Raw genomic sequence first — 24,457 nt, 5'->3', positions numbered from 1 at the left:
AAATAATAATTTTCCCAAAATCCTTTCAATAATAAATGAGATGTTTCATTTTCTTTCCAGATAACCCGTGTAAAACAAATGCATCTCTATGCCCATCTGTCAACATGTGTGAGAAATCATGTATGATGTGATACTGTACAACATGAGGAAAATACATCTCTATGCATGTATGTCATGTGTACATGTCAATGCGATGCAACTCAGTGATAAAATCATATGCATACTCTTAGAGTATCACTTCACTCAGTCCTCCCAGTCGCTCGATACTCGCACTCGGCACTCGCACTCAGTATGTACCTGCACTCACTAGGGGTGTGTACAGACTCCGGAGGAGCTCATTCAGCCCAAATGCTATAATCTGCACGGACAACTCACGTGTTGCACAGACAACTCATGTGCTATAATAATATCTGGATCCGTACGAACAACTCACGTGCTATAATAATATCTGGATCTGCACGGACAACTCACGTGCTGCACGGACGACTCACGTGCTATAATAATATCTGGATCTGCACGAACAACTCACATGTTGCACGGACAACTCACGTGCTATAATAAGCCAATCTAGCATGTTGCGGCATGCAGCCCGATTCCATAATTATCCTCAAAATCATGCCCTTGGCCTCACTCAATCATCAATATCTCCAGTTTCTCGGGCTCACAATGTCATGAAAATCAGCCCAAAAATGATGATATGATGTATCAATAAATAGCAATAGAGACTGAGAGATGATATGAAATGAATGAACATGACTAAGTATGAAATTTCATTTTAAACAATTAATTTAACAACAATATGACCTGTGTGGGTCTCGATAATACTGGCACATAGCCTCAACATGATTTTTAATATGATTCTCAGCTCAATTTCTTTAACACATAAAACTGCATGGCAAATGCCAAGATTATTTGACTACAAAATTCCAGGAAATAATTACGTCAAATTTCTATGGTGCACTCCCACACGCCTGTCACCTACCATGTGCGTCACCTCCAAACAATTCACATAATACGTATATTCAGGGTTCATACCCTCAGCTCCAAAAGTAACTCAAAAATTGCCCGTGGGGCCCACGTCTCAGAACCTAACAAAAGTTACAAAATATGAATGCCCATTCAACCACGAGTCCAACCATATAAATTTCACCAAATTCTGACATCAACTCGATATCAAAAAGTCAACCCATCGGTCAAACTTCCCAAAAAATCAACTTTCGGCATTTCAAGCCTAATTCCACTACGGACCTCCAAATAATTTTTTGGAGACGCTCCTAAGTCCAAAATCACCATACGGAGCTATTGGAATCATCAAAATTAAATTCCGAGGTCGTTTACATATAAGTGAATATCAGGTCAACTTGTCCAACTTAAGTTTTCAATTGCGAGACTAAGTGTCTCATTTCACTCCGAAATCCTTCCGGACCCGAACCAACCAACCCGATAAGTCATAAATAAACTGTGAGGCATAAATTGAGTAGTAAATGGGGGAACGGGGCTATGATACTCAAAACGATCGGTCGGGTTGTTACATTCTCCCCCACTTAAACATACGTTCGTCCCCGAACATGTCAAGAGTTGTTCTTAACCTTCAAATCTCTATTTCAACTTACCACGCACATACCCGAGGGTGATATCACGTCACCCTATTCTATATAGGCCTGATCACACAACATAACTGAAAATCATTAATTTAACCTTAGCCCAAAAACCATTGAGCTAAATTTCTATCATCCAGAATTTTTTTCAAGACCTGAATCTCACATCTACACATTGTATAAGCTTGAACAAGTTGTACCCAACCATAAGTATAATCCCAGATATAATCACATAACATACCACACAGCTCGCATACTCGTAGCACCATTTCTGATCACAGTAACTACTCAAAACCAACCAAATACTAGTATAAAACCCTACATTCAATCGAACCTCATTCTGAAACCTTCGTACACTACCAATGATGAAAGAAACAATCAAAAACTCATAACCACTCATAAGATCAACTAGCCATGGAGCTCTCTCTCCCCAACTAGAACCATAATCCTCTCCTAAGCCGACTTTCAATATTATCCTCCCGAATATACCATCATCAAGCCTGATAGTACCCATTCTACGTCCAATGACCTTATATTATTAAACACAACTATCCCACAAACACGCCACATCAATATAACACAATCCACAACTGCGCAATCTATGCACCCAAATATGGGAGATGTCTCAAGGAAGAGAACCGTATTGCAAGTTCAACAAGCACCACCACAACCGCAATGTTATAACTAACTCCTCAAATTTTGTGAAGAGGATAACCGTAGGTGCCTGTGCACAATTGCAGAGGAAGGAAATTAATAGATCAGATAAATTATTATAGAAATAGAATTCCCACACGCGGCATGGACAACTCACGTGCTAATAATATGAATCGCCCGGCATGGTCACAGGCATCCAGTCCCAGCATATTATACATGATCAATTAAACAAGTACACTTGTATATGATAATGAAATAAGATTCTCATGCTCCTGGACTGGTAGAAATATCACGCCATAATGTAAGCACGTGCATAGTCTGCTATCACACTAACTATCCCGTTTATTTAGGGAATTATCTTCTTTGTAACCTCAAGTATAGCCAAGATAGTTCTCAACAAAGGTAAGAACATGAGAAATGTTATAACTTTACAGTTAACAGTCAACTCTAGGCATATCATAGCCTAAGCATTCTTTCGAGTATAAATACCTTCCCCAATGCCCGCACATTGGCTCAAACCTCATATATATGCACACTTTTAGCGCGTATCTATCACAAATAATTAACGCAACTATTGCCTCCACTGAGTTAAAATAAAATACTCACCTTAAATAGGTCGCAACCCGATACAATACTTCTGAGAAATTTCAGTCTCCAAATTCATCGGACATATTAATCACCGTAACTGATCTCAACTCCATTACTATAATGACTAACACATTCTTCACGCACGATCATCCCACGAGGAAATTTTCATAATTCTTCTGTGCCACATAGAAATAATTTGAATATCAACAGTCTATCAACCATGTGAGTACCGCAATACTAATCGTATATCCGTAAGTCAAAATACAATGCACCTTCTTAAATCAGCACCCTTCTCATACAACACCAAGTAGTAATAGTATTCATCTAGTTATTTGTAACCGCCCATGTTGTCCAACATTCGTTACTTTCTCTTCAAGACTGAACTGCCACCTTGTACATGTAAATTTAACTTCCGTACAACACATAACATCTATCTTTCCATCATGTGAAAAATACAAGAATCTCATTATCAACTCTGGGTCATCAGCAAATTACATACTTAGTTAGTTAGAAACATTCCTTTTGCTTCCTTTCAGGAGGAAATCACAATACACAACACGATTCCCATACCAATAGAAAATATACGGTTCAAACCATGGTAAAAACTATCAAGAACACTTTGAAATCCATATGCACATAACCAAGCTATTAGAACTAAATTCCTCTAACTCGACCAAACTACGTAGGTCACCAAACCCAAGAATATTGCCACCAAAATATCTGTAGAGTCTCACCACATCATAATTACCCCTATACATACCACAACCGAAACAACCACTCTAAAAATACCTTATTTGAGTCTAAGGTTGTTTCATTCACCTTCCTGATACCGAAATATAAAATCCATGATGATATACAAAACATGCCACAAGTCTCGACACCATCCAACTTAAATCTCAGATTTTAGCCATAAACAAATCCGCCAAAAATTCTCAGTTGTTACATATTAATCTCGAATCCATTAGAACTTTCTAGAGAGTCACCCCTTTTGTTCAAATCCACATTACACCGCCCAAATGGGCCAAAGGACACGTGCCCCATTAACAAAATAACACGCAAAGAAGTAACTCTACTTTAATACCACCTATCAAATTCATACTCTGTGCACACTGCATCATTCATAAATAACAACTCACTCATCCCACGATTTTCATATACTCATAAGTGCAATATAACCCGTATCCAGGAATTTCCTTATTCGAGTCATCCTCGATCTCAACTTCTGCAAGTCATAACTAACCCACCAGTATGTCTCAGCCCAAAACTAAACCATTACATATAACCATGAAATTGAATTATCAATAACAGGCTCCCCCACTTGACTCAAAGCCATAGATTAAAATATTCCATAACTCACAATACCAATACTCTATTACTGCCATAATGCCATAGTTAGTTCAACAAAACTTCTTCTCAAACTCATGCAATGCCAATCATAAAAATACCCTAAATCATCCGCTAAACTCGCAATCATTCTCTTGACACTCAAGTCAACTTTCTCAGCTAGATTCAAATTCAAATCTCCACACATATGCCCTGCTGGCAGAAAAGAAACTCTCAACTCACATATAAGGAACATACTTACGTAGATTACTCTCCAGGAGATAACACACCTCCTTAGCCTCAAATTAGCATCTTATTATATCTTTTCGCAGTCATAATTACTACGCAATAACTTAGTCTATCTGAGTCCAAACTCATTAACTAGACATGAGAATTTAATTTGTCCCAAAATTTAACAATGTAAAAGATTCTTCAAAATATTCATACTCGAGACTATACGTCACATCAAAACAAAAATCAAGCACCCAATGGCCTTTCATTTACATTTTACGGAAACACTTATCGTCATATTCAATGCATCTTAACATATCCTGTAGTTACATCGTACTCATCACAAGGCCATTGCACCGCTCATCGATCCACAAATTCCACCTGTAGGGATATTACCGGACATATGAGTCCAAATGTACAAGTTATAATTGAAGCTATCAGCTTAAACTGCGGTCTAACCATGGCCTCAAGTCCTCCAGACTGGACCATCACCAAAACATAGAATACACATCTCGCACATCATCCCTGAAATCACAAGCCGGCTATACACAACTGATACTGAGCGCTCATGTGTGCATACGAATGCGTGGAAGGAATTCAAAGAGTTATATTTCAAGCTAAATCAATTCTGCACGATAAAGAAAGAAAGATGGAAAATTATCCTAAATGCCCTGTAGCCTCTAGAAGATAAGTACGAACGTCATCATACCAATCCGCAAGACTCTACTAGACACTTGCTCATGATTTGTAGAACCTATGAACCTAGAACTCTGATACCACCTTGTCACGACCCAAAATCCAACTAGTCATGATGGCATCTAACCCAACCTACTAGGTAAGCCAACTTTCAACTATTCTATTTCAATAATAATTATTTAAGCAATTTAAGTAAATAAAGATCTTAATCTTATACATTTCCCAAGAACTGGTAGTACAAATCGTGAGCTTCTAAGAATAGAATTTACAAAGATGATATGGAGTAAATACATCTTTGGTTTGAAAAGTACATAAATAGAGTTTTTATAATCTAAGGCTACCATGAACAAGAGGCAGCTACAGTAGGAACGCAGGTTCATCTTCAAATCTGGCAACCATCGAGCACAACAACAACAACAGCCAACATCTGCACGCAATGTGCAGAAGTGTAGTGTTAGTACAACCGACCCCATGTACTGAGTAAGTAACAAATCTAACATTAGGTTGAAAGTAGTCATGAGCTTTTACCAAGGTTGGGTCCAAAACCAATAGTCCACCACAGTCCATAACAACGTAAAACAAATAATACAAGAAGTAACTCAGAAATTAAATGCTCAACTAAATCATGATTTCTAAAAATAGTTTTTCCTTTCAAGTACATCAGTGAAAACCCAAATCGTTTACCGAAGTTGCCAACAATATGAATAAGTTTGAAAACAATAATTTTTCCAAAATCCTTTCAATAATAAATGAGATGTTTCATTTTCTTTCCAGATAACCTGTGTAAACCAAATGCATCTCTATGCCCATCTGTCAACATGTGTGAGAAATCATGTATGATGTGATACTGTACAACATGAGGAAAATACATCTCTATGCCTGTATGTCATGAATGCATGTCAATGCGATGCAACTCAGTGATAAAATCATATGCATGCTCTCAGAGTATCATTTCACTTAGTCCTCCTAGTCACTCAGCACTCGCACTCAGTAGGTACCTGCGCTCACTGGGGTGTGTACAGACTCCGGAGGGGCTCCTTCAGCCTAAGCGCTATAATCTGCACGGACAACTCACGTGCTATAATAATAAAGTATGCTGCAGGCAACTCATGTGCTATAATAATATCTGGATCCGCACGGACAACTCATGTGTTGCACGAACCAACTCACGTGCTATAATAAGCCAATCTAGCCTACTACAGCGTGCAGCCCGATCCCATAATTATCCTTAAAATCAGGCCCCCGGCCTCACTCAGTCATCAATATCTCCAGTCTCTCGGGCTCACAATGTCATGAACATCAGCCCAAAAATAATGATATGATTTATCAATAAATAGCAACAGACAGATGATATGAAATGAATGAACATGACTAAGTATGAAATTTCATTTTAAACAATTAATTTAACAACAATATGACCTATGTGGGTCTCAATAATACTGGCACATAGCCTCAACATGATTTTTAATATGATTCTCAGCTCAATTTCTGTAACACATAAAACTGCATAGAAAATGCCAAGATTATTTGACTACAAAATTCCACAAAACAATTACGTCACAATTTCTATGGTGCACGCCCACACGGCTGTCACCTAGAATGTGCGTCACCTCCAAACAATTCACATAATACGTATATTCAGGGTTCATACCCTCAGCTCTAAGATTAGAAGAGTTACGTACCTCGAACAAGCCGAATCTAATTTCGAGCAAGCTAAACAATGCTCCAGAAATTCCATTCTGCGCGTAACAACTTCCGAATAGCTCGAATGTAGTCACAATTAATTTGATTTAGTCAACCCAAATTATAGAAATTTATTCCATATCAAAATACTAATTTTGTTTTCCACAAAATCCGAAATTAACTCAAAAATTGTTCGTGGGGCCCACATCTCGGAACCTGACAAACGTTACAAAATATGAACGCCCATCCAACCACGAGTCCAACCATACAAATTTCACCAAATTCCGACATCAACTCGATATCAAAAAGTCAACCCCCCGGTCAAACTTCCCAAAAAATCAACTTTCGGCATTTCAAGCCTAATTCCACTACGGACCTCCAAATAATTTTTCGGACATGCTCCTAAGTCCAAAATCACCATATGGAGCTATTGGAATCATCAGAATTAAATATCGAGGTCATTTACACATAAGTGAATATCTGGTCAACTTTTCCAACTTAAGTTTTCAATTATGAGACTAAGTGTCTCATTTCACTCCGAAATCCTTCCGGATCCGAATCAACTAATCCGATATGTCATAAATCAACTGTAAGGCATAAATTAAGCAGTAAATGGGGGAACGGATCTGTGATACTCAAAACGATCGGTCGGGTCGTTACATGTACGGATATCAATAGATTATTCAACTATACAGTTCCATGGAATTTGACCAAGTAACAATTCCTACGGTGCACGCCCACAAGCCCGTCACCTAGCATGTGCATCACCTCAAAACCAATCACATAACACATAATCCGGGGTTTCATACCTTCAGGACCAAATTTAAAACTGTTACTTACCTCAAACGGTGTAATTCTTTATTCCGCTATGCCCTTGCCACGAGAATTGGTCTCCGAAAGCCTCGTATCTAGCCACAATTAATTCGATTAAGTCAATACCAATTATTGTAATTAATTCCATAAGGAAATACTAATTTTCAAATAAAATCCAAAATTAACTCAAAAATCGCCCGTGGGCCCCATATCTCAGAACCCGAAAAACATTACAAAATATGAACGCCCATCGAACCACGAGTCCAACCATACAAATTTTACAAAATTACGACATCAACTCGACCCTCAAATCTTCAATTACAGTCTTTGAAGATTTCTACCATTTTCAACCCAATCTTTACCAATTTGAACTCAACAGTGTTTTTTTAAGAAACCTTATTGGTATGTTTATGTATAAGTAATACTCTCACACCCAAGAATCATACTATTAATCCCTCATCTTTTACTCCAAACTCGAAATTGAAGAATTGGGGAAAGAAATTCTTACCTCTTTGAACCCCTAGCAATATCCTTGTGAAATTTTCAAGCCTTGAACAAGAATTAATGAACAATTGACTAACTCTTCACTTTCTCTCTCTAAAATGATCTCACCACTCTCTAAATTATTAGATGAAACCCTTCAAAATGACCCCCAATAGTGTTTTATAAGAATGGGGCCAGGTTTATATAACTAGAAAAATAAGCCCCGAAACACACTCTGTGGTCGCATATGCGACCACATAATGCTCATAATGCTCCTGCGGCCGGCATATGGGTCACAAAAATAGCCTCCGGAACTTGGCAACGTTGCCTCAGTCTGCAGTCGTTATGCGGTCCGCAGACCTGTTCTACATTCACATAATGCACCACAGAACTGATCTGCGATCGCATAATGCGCCGCAGACTTTCCTCCACACTTTCCCCACTCTTGTTTCACTCTGCGGCCATTATGCGGTCCGCAGAGTAATTCTGCGACCGCATAGTGGGCCGCATAAATGGCCTTTTTCTTGCAAAAATTTCTTTTACTCATTGGCACATTGTTCAACCCATAAAGTCAACCTTTGTACTAATTAATCTTCCTCGGCACCATAAAACCTTAATTTTCATAGTAAAATTTCTCCGGGGCCGTTACACATAAGTCAACATACGGCTACCCTTTTTAACTTATGTTCTAAACCTTGGAACTAAGTGTTTCAAACCTCACCGGACCCGAACCAATTATCCCCGGCAAGTCAAATAACAATCGTAAAGCACAATTTGAGCAGTAAATGGGTAAACATGGTTGTAATACTTAAAACGACCGACTGGGTCGTTACATTCTCCCCCTATTAAACAAACGTTCGTCCTTGAACGGGTTTAGAATTATACCTAGAGTCTCAAATAGGTATGGATATTTAATCCGCATCTCCCGCTCAGTCTCCCACGTAGCTTCTCCGACTGGCTGGCCTCTCCACGGCATTTTCACTGAAGTTATGTTCTTTGATCTCAACTTTTGAACCTGCCGGTCTAATATAGCCATCGGCTCCACGTCATAAGTCAAATTTCCGTCCAGCTGCACTGTACTGAAATCCAATAAATGAGACAGATCCCTAACATACTTTTAGAGCATGAATACATGGAATACTGGATGAATACCTGATAGACTAGGTGGCAAGGCAAGTTCATAAGCCACCTCTACAGTTTTCTTAAGTATCTCAAAAGTCCAATATACCTAGGACTCATTTTACCCTTCTTCCCAAATCTCATAACACCCTTCATAGGCGAAACTCGGAGTAGTACCTTCTCTCCTACCATGTAAGCAATATCGTAGACCTTCCGGTCGGCATAGCTCTTCTAACTAGAATACGCCATGCGAAGCTGCTCCTGAATCAATTTAACCTTCACTAAAGCATTCTGAACCAAGTCAGTACCCAATAGCCTAGCCTCACCCGGCTCAAACCTACCCACCAGAGACCGACACCATCTCCCATATAAAGCATTATACGGATCCATTGGAATGATCGGTTTGTAGCTGTTATTGTAAGCAAACTCCGCGAGTGGCAGAAATGTATCCTAAGAACCCCCAAAATCAATGACGCAAGCGCGTAGCATATCCTCCAATACTTGAATAGTGCCCTCAGACTATCCGTCCATCTAAGGGTGAAATATTGTACTCAACTGAACCTGTGTGCCCAATTCTCGCTGCACTGCTCTCCAAAACTGTGATGTAAACTGTGTGCCCCGATCTGAAATGATGGACACTTGCACACTGTGTAGGCAAAAAATCTCGCGGATATAAATCTCAACCAACCACTCCGAAGAATAATTAGTACCAGCTGGAATAAAATACGCGAACTTAGTCAATCGATCTACAATCACCCAAACAACATCAAACTTCCTCAAGGTCCGTGGGAGCCCAACTAGGAAATCTATGGTAATACACTCCCATTTCCACTTTGGATTTACAAGTCTCTGAAGCAATCCTCCCAGCCTCTAATACTCGTACTTCACCTGTTGACAATTTAAACACCGAGCTACAAACCCAACTATATCTTTCTTCATTCGCCTCCACCAATAGTGCTGCCTCAAATCCTGATACATCTTCGCGGCACCTGGATGAATAGAGTACCACAAACTGTGTGCCTCATGGAGAATCAACTCATGCAAACCATCTACATTAGGCATACATAGCCTGCCCTGCATCCGTAATACACCGTCATACCTAATAGTGACTTCCTTGGCATCACCGTGCTGAACTCTGTCCTTAAGGACAAGCAGATGGGGTTTATCATACTGACGTTCTCTGATACGATCATAAAGAGAATATTGGGAAACCACACAAGACAAAACTCGACTAGGCTCAGTTGTCGTGTCCCATTTTTCTCTCTTGAAAAATAGGCATCGACGTGTGACAACTCTTTTAAAGGAGGGTATTAAAAGAGGAGAGTCACCACCTAACGATTTAAGGTGCGTTAGGGCATCTATTTGCATATGACTCGGGTTTGACTAGTTTGCATCACCAGAGATTGGGTAAGGGCTCGAAATTACCTCGAAGAGAAGGTGTTAGGCACTCTTCGAAGTCCGCAACTGTGGGTCCCGGGCGAACTTGAATTATATGAATTAGTCAGATAAACACAGACAAAGAAAAAAAGGAGTTTGGGAAGTTTGACTATCAAATACTTTGAGTAAATACAAACACTTGATTCAAAGATAAATGGGGGGTCCTAAGTTTTTTAGCCTATAGGATCACCCCGTGCAACATAAATAATACTTTGTAACTCCCTCAAGATGGGGTTTTACTTGTATTATTTAGCGGGCACAGAGTATCATCTCCTGCTACCCGATTACTATCTTTAAGTTATTACCTAAAGCGCACTAGTTGATTCTAAACCGTGCCTTATGCGTGCACTACCCATCCCATTCCTATGATCCACGAGGCATTTGGACCTCTATTTTTAGGTGGTTCTAGACTTGACTTAGGCTGCTCAAAAATGTTAAAACTAGGTGATAATTCAAACAAATAGGACTGCAATCAAACCCAATAAAAGTCTCATATTAGCCTCCGCAATTAGGAAAACAAATGCATGCAAACAGATTTTACATGTTAGGCAGTTTTCAGAATTGAAGGGATTACAGTTGTTAAATTCTATAGGCTTAGTTTCTAGATGATCTGATTCAGATGCGCAAGCCACTTTAGACCTAGGATTTCTAAATCACCAGTTAGTAAGTGCCAGATGCTGTTAAGTGGCTTATTACAGATTAGCAGTGGACAAACCTATAGGCATGATTTCTAGGTGACTTATACAATAAGGAATAATGAAACTCATTAGAAGTGCTCAAAATTAATACACTTCCTAATAATCGCGTGGATGAACATAAAACAGCGTTTGAAAAGTGAGTAGTGATATCCTATAGGCATGATTTCTAAAGCTTGGAGATTGGAACAGATTCTCATACAATTAGCTCCTATAGGCATGCTTTCTAGATGGACGATGAGATTGCAATAGCGAATTAATTAGTTAAAACCCTATAGGCATGATATCTTTTAAACAGATTAAGGAGCAGTAAACACAAGATTAGATAAAATACTCATGCATTGACAATATTCTAATTATGTGAATGTGTGGTTCCCTAATGACATGATTTCTAATAGTGCATAAAGAGATTCACGTATAATAGGTCGGATAGCAAATAGATCACACAAACCCTATAAACATGCGTTCTACCCTTTTCATGAAAGTATTAGGAGATACCCCATTTTCCAATTCTATTATCACCCTAATTGTTATTACAGAATTATTACAGGCCAAATAATGAGTAAAGTAACAATATGACATAACAGTGAGCAGGCCCACATGAGGCCCGAATAAAATAACTAAACACCCAGCCTTACTGGGACTTCAACAAAGAGCCATTTTCAATGCACGATCATGGGTCCATAGAAGAACTCATACCAATTCAGTGAGCCACAACACCAAGTGATGCACCACTTGAACCAACCAATTCAGGTACACATAATAGGGGAAGTAGAGAGAAGAGGAACAATTTTGAGGTTGAGGGAGTGACTAAGGACCAAGCCCTAGTGTGTCAGAGTTCACAAGGGTCTCAATTGGACCCCGAGCAATGCTCACACTAGGGAGGCTAACAATAGAACCTGGATAGCCTTGGCTTTCAGCTTGCTAAGAATGAGAATTTAGAATAGCATGAGTAGCAAGTAAGGAGAATGGATAGTGATAGAGGGACAGGAACTAAGTACTACACCAAGTGGAGCATACAGAGCAACTAATCAAGCAGGCCAGTAGGTTCATCAGGACATCAAAGCACTACACAGATAGCCCCATGTTGAAAGAAATTGGTGAAGAAACATATTTGCAAGGTTGACAAAGATTATCATGCACAAGTGCATAATATTGACAAATTGAAACCTAAAAGGTCCAAATTATGCTAAGCATGCATCCTAATATCATAAGATAGACATACTAACTCTCATCAAGAAACAGGATTGCATTGAGACAAGGTAGGGAACACACATTATGACAAAACCACATGTGGGAACAGTCAGGGGAGAAACAAGTTTGCAGTCACAGATGCACAATACCAACAAGTTCAAACCTAAGGGATTATGCCAAACATATAGCCTAGTGTCATGCGAATCAGTATTTAGACATGATGGGGGATAAACATTGTGACAAGCCAAATAATCACTGAAAGGACAGGATATCAGATGAACCATAGGCATGTTGGTGGACATATTAGCACAGAAACGAGATTATAGAGGATGGTCATAATACAAATTGAAACATTGGACATGTAAGACAAACATTGCAGAGATTCAGAGCAGTGTGAGATAGTAAGTTCATACCAAATAGCACATGTAGGGATTCTGGGATTGGCACGATAGACTAGTTAACTAAAGGAGATCTAAATCATGCCATAAAACAAAATGGTTCAAACAGGGCAAGGAAAACAAGTTGAAGCAACTGTTAAGATCTTAGTCAATTACTAATGGGATATAGGGATAATGCTGAGTGACACCATAACAGGGAATATATCGTAATTAACACAAGGAGTTCCAGTATAAGTGTGAAGCATCCATTACACAGATTAAGGACAAAGCAAATAAGCATGCTTTAGGGAACATTCAAGCAACAATACACTGGTTAAACGAACTTAAGAGAATCAGATTGTCCAAGTTAGACATAGACAACCTTAGAACTAACAGCATCAGAAGGAGTTAAATGCTAGAAAGGTTTAAGACGAGTGTAAAGCTAACAGACTTGTGCATAAAAGTAGCCCAGAAACACATTAAGCCATAGATTTCATAAGTGAGAGCACATGCAAATCAGAGACACATAAAAGATGAAATTGCAAAAGATCTAGCGACTTACTAGTTGAAAGGACAACAACAAAGAATAAAAATTCCACAAGAACCCAAAATCTCAATGCGTCAAAGTTCCCAAGAGCTTCAAAAGAACTTCGGGAATGCTCGCACCAAGGGAAAGTTCGAATAACAGAATCTCAGTGGCCTTGGCTTTCAGCCGACCAAAATGAAGTACAGAACAAAAGGATGAGGGAATCACAAAGCTCCAGTTTTTAGTGAAAGTATCGATTCCCGTCCCTTTCAAAGGGGGATGGGGAGGGGTTTATATAGTGACCGAAATTGAACGAGTAAATAAGGAAAATTGTAAAACCAAACATAAATAAGGAAGAATTGACATGCAAAATCAATAAAATTGGATTAGGGAAAAAAACAGGTAAACCCTAATTGACAGAAATCAAAGATTGGCCAAAAATCCCGGTAAATCGGACCCATATAGCCATGGTCATGATGTATATGGACTAAATACTGTCCAGATTCAAATGATTGAAGTCGAATGGGTACAGTCGGAGAGATGGTACTTTCCATGTTTAGGCAAGTACCAAGTAACACCATAATCTTGCAAGTAACAACGAGATAACACGTAAAAGGCAAATAAATCAAAGAGGAAATCCATGATTTACTCGGATTTGGAGAAGATTGAGGGGGCGGCTAGGGTTTCTGTGGAGAGAGGAGAATAAAGAGGATTTTAGGGCGGCGGTCTCAGGGAAATGGGGTTAGGGTTTGGGTGAGGGGATATAAGGAAGGTGGGGGGAATTATTATGGGTCGTTGATCGTTTGAGATCAACGGCTAGGATCGAAATGGAAGTGGGGCGGGTTTAAAATGGGTCATGACCGGATTTTTAAAGGGGTTGTTTGGTTTGGGCTGTTGAACGTTTAATGGGATGGGCCAGCTGCTTTGGGCCTGGTTTTGTTCGAAATTAGCCTAAAATTGGGCTAGGAGTTAAAGATACGAAATTGTTTAAATAAAAATAATTAATAAATAATAAAATATTACTTATGTAATAAAATGACTGAAAATAATAACTTAACATTATAAAACACATAAAAATGCTATTGTAGCATGAATAATGTAATAATTGTAATTATGCATAACATATAGGCTATTATTGCAAAATTAGATAAATAGCTTAAAACTGCTATTGTAATTACCGTGGAATGAAATAAAATATTTGAAACATATATTACATGTGCAAAAATAATAATTTTAGGTAACTAAGTCATTACAAAATAATTTAAAGGGATAATTACTAAATATTTATATAATAAAAATGTAGAAAGATATTGATTTAGAGCTTTAAAAATTATGGGCAATTATAGAAAACACTTGTATAGGTTTGTAAACTAAATGATGATGCAAATATGCCATGTTGAAAGTATATATTTATTTTAGAAAATATGAGGGGAAAATTGGGTATCAACAGTTGCCCCTCTTTACCCAGAAATGATGAAAGAATTGTCGGGTAAAGAAATGATGACCGATTTTGACAGAATGGGATGATTTGAAAAATGGAGGCCGAACTCTGCTTTTTGAGTTGCCTACATATCCCTGGTGTTACGGAAATCAGGTCGTGTGTAGTTCTAGATCCAACGGTGAACTGAACCGATGGAGTTGTTATAGGAAAATTCGTATGCTTCGGAAAGGGTTCTTTTGAGTAGGACAATATCAGATGAATTTACGCGAAATCATGAATGTGAATCTGAAATGTTATGGATGTATCTCAAAACGAGTATCTGAATGGTTATCAAGTAAAAGTGGGTAACCGATGGTGGTTGTTTGCGTTTGAAATAATTGAAGGATGTGAACGTTGAACGGAAACTAAAGCGAAGATTGCTCCCGTTAGGAGAACGGTTACTTCCTGGATTACCTGCAAAACTTAAACACGATGCACACAAGAATATATTGATTATTGCGAGAATTTAAACATGATGCAAACTCCCTTTGGACCATGAAAGTTGTCTTTGGACGGTGGGGATGATGTCCTTAGACCATGACGTCCTAGGCCATGAATCATGTGATAAGGGATTCGCAGTTCATGAAATGATGTCCACGGGCCATCAAAATAGTGCCTCTTAACCATGACTCCTTTGAATAATGATGTGCAATACCAGGAGATCCTCAGGCCATGGAATAGTGTCTTCCGGCTATGAGGATGATGCCTTCGGACTATGACGCCTTTGAAAAAAATGGCGATATTTCAGCCTATGAAGTGCAAAGATGTTACGCTTGGTCACATGCGAAGATGAGACAAGACAAGTCTTAGACTTGTGTATGATGAGGCCAGTACTTAGCCCTAGGTGAACAGAGGATAGTGCTAGGTCTTAGGTGGCGTAGTGGGGATAGTATTTAATCCTGAGGAAAAGGCAGTGCTTAGCCGTATGCAAGAGGGGACGGGGCTTAGCCTCATGCAAAGTAGGGGACAACGCATAGTCTCATGCGAGTAAGGTAAGCGGTGCTTAGCTTCATACAAAATAGGAGACAATGCTTAGTTTCATGCAAAGAAGGCAGTGCTTAGCCTTGTGCAGATAGGAGGCGATGCTTACCCTCGTGCAAATAGGAGACAATGCTTAGTCTTGTGCAAAGAAAGGAGATAACTCTTAGTCTCATGCAAGGAAAGGAAATGCTTAGCCTTATGCAATTAAGGAGGCGATGCTTAGCCTCATGCAAATAGGAGACAATGCTTAGTCTCAGGCAAGGAAAGGAGACAACGCTTAGTCTCATGCAAGGAAAGGCAGTACTTAGCCTTATGCAATTAAGGAGGTCATTCTTATCCTCGTGCAAATAGGAGACAATGCTTAGTCTCATGTAAAGAAAGGCAGTGCTTAGCCTTATGCAATTAGGGAGGCAACGCTTAGCCTCATGCAAAATAGGAGACAATGCTTAGTCTCGATGCAAAGAAAGTCAGTGATTAGCCTTATGCAATTAAGGAGGCGATGCTTAGCCTCATGCAAATAGGAGACAATGCTTAGTCTCGATGCAAAGAAAGGTAGTGCTTAGCCTTATGCAATTAAGGAGGCGATGCTTAGCCTCGTGCAAATAGGAGACAATGCTTAGTCTCACGCAAAGAAAGGCAGTTCTTAGCCTTATGAAATTAGGGAGGCAATGCTTAGCCTCATGCAAAAATAGGAGACAATGCTTAGTCTCGATGTAAGGAAAATAATGAGTGACAGTGGAGTGTTTCTTAGCTGGAGATGCTTGGGACAGATAATCCGCTATCTTGAAGGTAGTGACTTGATGTGTCTGTAGATATTATTGTCTTATTGTGCCTGCATCCATAGAAAAATTATGAGTTTCGCAGGGGAAGGTTGGTTTGCGCTTTTGTCTTTTGCTTTGCCTGTGCTCCTGTCTTGAGATCATGTTTGAGTCACCCTGGGTAGCATCTGGTTGTTTATAGAAATAAAGTTTTGCGAAAGAAATGCGTGCATTTGATGAATGTAGTTATTTAAGATATAGTAGTATGCAATATCAACTAAGTTAGATGAACCAATGATTGTGACATATTTTAGAGACATTGCGACCTCCTTGCTTTAGAAATTTGAGGGTCCTCCTCAAAATTCTGCCCCAGTTTAAAAGCAATTCTTTGACTGTTTTGTGTATGATGAAGTTGGCTGGACTTACTTTAGAATTTTGAGGGTCCTCCTCAAAATTCTTCCTCAGTTTTTGACCATGGCAAAAATGAAGATTTTATTAAGATGTGACTGAATCCACAGGGCTGCCTACATATCCCCTCTTAAACGGGAATCAGGTCATGCGTAGTTCAGTTACATCAAATGAAGAAATGTAAACAATATAAACATAGTATCTCTTGACTGTGTCTGAGTTGATAGGTTTTGGCCAAACTTCTCCATCCATCTCTGCAAGTATGAGTGTTCCTTCTGTTAATACTCGATGAACCATGTAGGGACCTTGCCAATTGGGTGAAATTTTCCCTTTGGCTTCATCTTGATGCGGGAAGATCCACTTCAGCACCAGCTACCCCAGTGTGAATTGTCTAGATCTGACCATTTTGTTGAAAGCTCTGGACATTATGTTCTGGTAAAGTTCACTGTGACATATTGCGTTCATTCTTTTTCTGTCAATGAGAGCCAGTTGCTCATAATAACTTTGTATCCATTCTGCATCACTGAGTTCAGCCTCTTGTATGATTCTCAAAGAAGCGATTTCTACCTCGGCGGGAATGACGACTTCAATGCCATAGACTAACAAATAAGGAGTTGCCCCAGTTGATGTGCAAACCATGGTACGATATCCAAGTAGGGCAAATGGTAACTTCTCGTGCCATTGTTTGTAATTATCTACGATCTTCCTTAATATCTTCTTGATGTTCTTATTGGCGGCTTCCACAACTCCATTCATTTGTGGCCTATATGATGTGGAATTCTTATGCTTGATCCTAAAGGTTTCACACATGGATTTTATCAAATCACTATTGAGGTTGGCGGCATTGCCGGTGATGATTGATTCTGGTGCCCCAAATCAACAGACAATACGATCCCTAACAAAATCTGCGACGATCTTTTTAGTTACAGCCTTGTAAGATACGGCTTCAACCTATTTTGTGAAATAATCTATGGCTACTAGAATGAACCTGTGCCCATTTGAAGCGGCGTGTTCGATTGGACCGATGACATCCATCCCCAAAGCAGAGAAAGGACAAGGTGCACTTGTTGCATTGAGTTCATTGGGTGGCACTCATATCATATCTACATGTATTTGACACTGATGACATCATACCTGATGTAGTGTATTTCCATAGTCATCCAAAAATATCTTGCTCTTAATATCTTCTTGGCTAAAATGAAACCGTTTATGTGTGGTCTGCAAGCTCCGGCATGTATCTCTTCAAGCAGTTTGGAAGCTTCCTTGGCATCAACACACCATAATAATCCTAGGTCTGTAGTCCTTCTGTACAGAATTCCCCCACTTTGGAAGAAATGGTGGGATAATCTTTGGAGTGTGCATTTCTGAGTATGATTTGCGTGCTCCGGGTACTCTCCTTTTGCTAGATATTCTTTGATGTCATGAAACCGCGTATTCCCATCAGTTTCTTCTTCAACATGAGCAGAATAAGCTGGCTAATTATTGATCCCTACTGGAATAGGATCGATGAAATTCTTGTCTGGGTGTTGTATCATGGAAGATAGAGTGGCCAACGCATCTGCGAACTCATTCTGGATTCTCGAACATGTTTGAACTCTATTTTTGTAAATCTCTTCCTCAATTATTGTACGTAGTACAAATATGGTAATATTTCGGTATTCTTTGTAGTCCATTCTCCTAGAACCTGATGTACCAAAAGGTCTGAATCTCCAATTACCAGTAATTCCTGAACGTTCATGTCAATGGCTAACTTGAGCCCCAAGATGCAGGCCTCATATTCTGCCATATTATTGGTATACGGAAACCTGAGCTTTGCGGATACTGCATAGTGTTGACCTGTTTCTGACACTAAAATTGCTCCAATCCCTACTCCTTTGAAGTTTGCATCTCCATCGAAGAACATTCTCCAACTGTCATAGGTTTCAGTGATATTTTCTCCTACGAATGATATCTCTTCATCGGGAAAATATGTTTTTAGTGGTTCGTATTCTCCACCCACAGGATTTTCTGCCAGATGATCTGCCAACACTTTCCCCTTGACTGCCTTTTGAGTTACATAAAGAATGTCGAACTTACTCAGTAGTATCTGCCATTTTTCTAACTTTCCCGTAGGCATGGGTTTCTGGAAGATGTATTTTAACAGATCCATTCTTGATATGAGATATATGGTGAAGGCACAGAAGTATTGCCTCAACTTCTGAGCTATCCACGTCAAAGCGCAGCAAGTGCGCTCCAACAAAGAATATCGTGCTTCATAGGGTGTGAACTTCTTACTTAGATAGTATATGGCCTGTTCCTTTCTTCCCGTCTCATCGTGTTGTCACAAGACACAATCGAAAGCCCCATCCAGTACAGATAAATAGAGTAGCAAAGGTCTCCCAAGTTCTGGTGGGACCAGAACAGGTGGTGTGGACAAATATTCCTTGATTTTGTCAAAGGCTTTCTAGAATTCTTCAGTCCAACTTGTCGCAGCGTCTTTCTTTAACATTTTGAAAATTGGTACACAAATCACAATTGATTGTGCTATGAAACGGCTGATGTAATTGAGACACCCCAAGAAACTCATCACATCTTTCTTGTTCTTCGGAGGTGGCAAATCTTGGATAGCCTTGACCTTTGATGGGTCTAGCTCAATCCCTCGATGGCTGACGATGAACCCTAGCAGCTTTCCAGCGAGGACCCCGAAGGCACACTTTGCAGGGTTCAGTTTCAGGTTGTACCTTCGATGTCGATCAAAGAATTTCCTCAAATCTGCTATATGATTTGTGCTTTTTTGGATTTGATGATGACATCATCCACGTACACCTCTATATCCTTGTGTATCATGTCGTGAAAAATGGTTGTCATGGTCCTCATATAGGTGGCTCCAGCATTCTTTAGGCCAAACGATATCATTTTGTAGCAATACACTCCCCATGGTGTAATAAATGTTGTCTTTTCGGCATCCTCTTTATCCATCTAGATCTGATGATATCCTGCGAAGCAATCTACAAAGGATTGGAATTCATGCTTGGCACAATTGTCAATCAATATGTGTATATTGGGTAAAGGGAAATCATCTTTGGGACTTTCTCTTTTTAAATCCCGATAGTCGACACACACTCTGACTTTCCCATCTTTCTTTAGAACTGGCACAATGTTAGCCAACCAGGTCGGATATTCAACCACTCTGAGAACCTTGGCTTTTGTGTGCTTGGCGACTTCCTCCTTTATTTTCAGACTCATATCTGGTTTGAACTTTCTGAGCTTCTGCTTTACAGGCTGACACATAGGGTTGGTAGGTAGTTTATGAGCCACTACGGACGTGTTCAAACTGGTCATATTATCATAGGACCATGCAAACATATCCTCATACTACTTCAAGAACCGGACGTACTCTGCCTTCTCTAACGGTGATAGGTGAATGCTTACATGCATTTCCTTGACTGTTTCGGAGTCTCCCAAATTAACTATTTGGGTCTCATCCAAATTGGACTTAGGCTTGTTTTCAATGTTTTTCACATCTCTGACAATTTCCTCGGGTATTATATCCTCATCCAGATCTTCTGAATCATTATCCTTATGTTGTGTTGTCTCATTGCATGTCATGGTCGTAGGTTCATTGGGATAGGTAATAATAATGTTGTAGAGAAAAATGTAAAGAATAATAATAAATACTAAAAATAACAATGCATTAGATAAATCTTGAAAACATCAAACAAGTACGGCTCGATGACTCGAGCAACATGCTTAAAACAAAATACTGAAATTATCTTAAATGCTCATAAAATTGCTTTTGAAATAAATGATTCTAATTGCCAGGCTACCCAGGAACTCGACGGGCCCCTGATGATGCAGCGGTCCAATTCTTGAGAATAGCTCTCTTCTCCATGGTCTAAATAATAAGGCCTTCCTCCTCCTCCTCCTCCTCAACTATCGCACCGCAATCCATGTCTTCATCATCCAGAAATAGATTCCTTATGCCAGCTAGAACTTCATCTTCTTCGAACTCCCACATTATGTCGGCTTGATGAAATGGCTGGCTCAAATGTGGTACTGGTTGCTTTATAGGGTAATAAGGACCACGCCATGGTGGCGACCAATTCTGATACTCGTGCCAGGTGTATTCGTACCAAAGCCCAAAAGTTGTGTCGTGACGCTTTAGCCATATCGATTTGGTGATTCCCTGGAGATTCTTACTGAGACCCTTGCCAGGCTCATACCCTGTCCATGCCAATATGCCTTCTATCTTACTGCTTCACCATTTGTCCTTGTCAATTGCGTTGACGCGCTCAATGCGATGGTATGTTTCTCCGCCCAACTTCCTTCTATTATCGATGACCAGAACAGTTTGACTGGTGTAAATGGGATTACTTTTGTCCCCATGGATGATTACTTCCTTATGGTTCCACTCAAACTTCATGACCTGATGTAGAGTAGAAGCTACGGCCCCAGCGACATGTATCCAAGGTCATCCCAACAATAGGTTGTAGGTAGCAGATATGTCCAACACTTGAAACTCAACATCAAACCAAGTTGGGCCCATCTGTAGACTGAGGTTGGTTTCCCCAATTGTGGCCCTTTGAGACCCATCAAATGCTTTCACATTCATACTTCCTGCTCGTATCTCGTGGAGGCCTTTACCCAATCTTTTCAAAGTAGTTAGTGGACATATGTTAAGACTCGAACCCCTCATCTATCAGGACTCTGGCAATGAACTTGTCTTCAAACTGCACTGTAATATGCAGTGCCCTATTGTGACTTAGTCCTTCTGGCGACAGCTCGTCTTTATGAAAAGTGATCTTGTGAATTTCCAACACTTTCCATACTATGTTGGCCATCTCTCCACTGGTGATGTTGTTGGGTACATAGGCTTCATTCAACACCTTTATCAGGGCATTCCTATGTGCCTCGGAGTTTTGCAGCAGTGATAACATGGATATTTGAGCAGGGGTTTTGTTCAGATGATCAACCACAGAATACTCTCTTGCCTGCACCTTTCTCCAAAGATCATCTGGGTCAGTCTCAATGACAGGCGGTTTAGAGGTGGCTTCTTTGCTTGTTCATCCCAAATACTTGGGTGTATAAATCCTACCAATTCTGGTCATGCCTTGCACTGCACTTGTTTCTTCCATTTTTGCCTTTTCTTTCCTTCTTGCTTCCACAACATAATCCCATGGTATAGCATTAGTCTTATAAGACGGCGTAGGCGCTACCATCACGGTTAAGGGCGTTGTCACTTCAACCTCAAACGGAGTTGGTGCAGCCACCTCAACTTCAATAGGTGCCTGAGTCTGTACCATAATAGGTATGAGAGTGACTGGAGATGTTTCTGAATTATCCCCTTCTCGAATGAGCCCAATTGATCCCTCTAAGTCTCATTCTTCATCGGTCTCTATCACGCTTACCCCTCTACCCTTGTGATCTGGGAGAAGATTGTTACGGATATTGGGTGCAACCTCCTTTGCCTGTGTGACTTTGGTGTCAATTAGTATTTGAATATTATCCTTCAAAGTACGACACTCATCAATAGTATGACCTTTCATGCTTGAGTGATAGGCACATGTCTTATTTGGGTTAATCCACTGGGAAGAGTTTTCCATAGCAACAACGGGAATGGGAGTGATATAACCGACAACCTTCAGTCTCTCGTACAACTGGTCTATAGGTTCAGCAATTGGGGTGTATTGTCTGGGCAGTCTGCGGTCGAAACTTTGTCTAGGTTTTTGGTAGTTTTGGCAGGCTGGTGGTGAGTGGTAGTATGCTGGTTGGGTATTATAAGTATTGTAAGTGGCGGTAGGTTGTTGGTAACTGGGAGGTAAGGGCTGATATGTGGGTGGAGGTTTTTGGTACGTAAGAGGAGACTTTGGACCTTGGGCTACCATCACCGCACCTACTTCTTTCTTCTTGGAGATACCTCCTGACTGTAAGGCTTTATTTGTGGTTGGAGTGCTTCAAAATTTGTCATCATTCCACTTTTGATGCCCTCTTCCATTCTCTCTCCCAGTTTGATGATGTCAGAAAATTTATGGTTTTCAATAACCATCAGTCTTTCGTAGTATTGTGGATCCTGAGCTCTGACGAAGAACTTATTCATCTGTTCTTCTTTCAGTGTTGGTCTTACTTTCGCAGCTTCCGACCTTTACCGAGTAGCATACTCGCGGAATGTTTCTGTTGGCTTCTTCTTGAGATTTTGAATGTAGAAAACGTCTGGTGCGTTTTCTGTATTAAACTTGAACCGATCCATGAAATTTGATGCCATGCTCACCCAATTAACCCATTTCTTTGGGTTCTTACTGATGTACCAAGACATGTCGTCTCTAGTGAGGCTTCTCATGAACAACTTCATGTGGATTCTTTCATCCTTGCCAACCCCCACAAGCTTGTCACTATACGTTCTCAAACGCACCTTCGGATCACCAGTCTCGTCTAATATTTTGAACTTAGGAGGTTTGTAACCCTCTGGCAGTTCTACATCTAGCTTAATACACAAATCTTCAAAATTCAAACCATCAATGCTTTTGCCCCCTTCGACACTTTGAACTTTGCCAGTAAGTTTCTTGAGTTCCTCCGCCATGTTTTTGATGAGCAGGTCTGTTACACCCTGTGCATCCCAAGGTGATGTAATGAATATGAGAATTGTTAATTATGATTTAAAAGATTTTAAAGTCATAATATGTCTATATATGATGTTTGGATAGAAAATATGAAGTTTGAGAAAAATCTGATTAAAGTTGCGGAAACACCGACTAAGGATTTGCCATGTAACAGAGCGTTTTGAGAAATATATTTCGTATTTTACATGAGGTCTTTTTGGGACATATTATATATCAAATTGTAGGTCTTGGAATGTCGTTTCTAACGCACTTAACCGTTTGTTCATACGACACCCGGATAAAACGTTATAAGCGTTGGAAGAAGGGCCAATCATAGGGTGCCAAGTAGCACCTTTATGACTTTTAAAACAATTGAGATATTTGCATCCCATCTCGTCTCTTTCTCCATTTTTCCAGAGAGTTCGACCAAATAACACCCCTAACTTTACTCTTAATCTCTCTACAAGAGCTTCAAATAAACCTAACATCCACGGTACAAAATCGAGAAGCGATAACATAAGAACGATCCCTACGACGTAAGTATCGCTATATCACCTCTCTTTTTCTTTGTAGTTTGAGTTTTGGAATGTATTTAATATTTAATAAAAATTTATAATTTCTGTATTTAAGCTTTAAATATCAAGAAAAGTTGATAAATTCGTTTCCTAATAGTTAGACCTCACGGGACGGTGATCGAAAATCGTGAGTTCGAGTTATTTGACTTGTAGTGGACTGTTTTGTGGGCTATTTCGTGTTTCCTTTGGGCTATATATTAGTCTACTGTTTAATGGAGTTTTGGAGGACAAATGGTGTGGATAAACACCACATAATGACTGAA

This window comes from Nicotiana tabacum, chromosome 15 (genome assembly GCF_000715075.1).
Source record: "Nicotiana tabacum cultivar K326 chromosome 15, ASM71507v2, whole genome shotgun sequence".
Taxonomy (NCBI): domain Eukaryota; kingdom Viridiplantae; phylum Streptophyta; class Magnoliopsida; order Solanales; family Solanaceae; genus Nicotiana; species Nicotiana tabacum.
The sequence above is the reverse complement of the archived record's forward strand: the minus strand, read 5'-3'. Positions refer to the sequence as shown.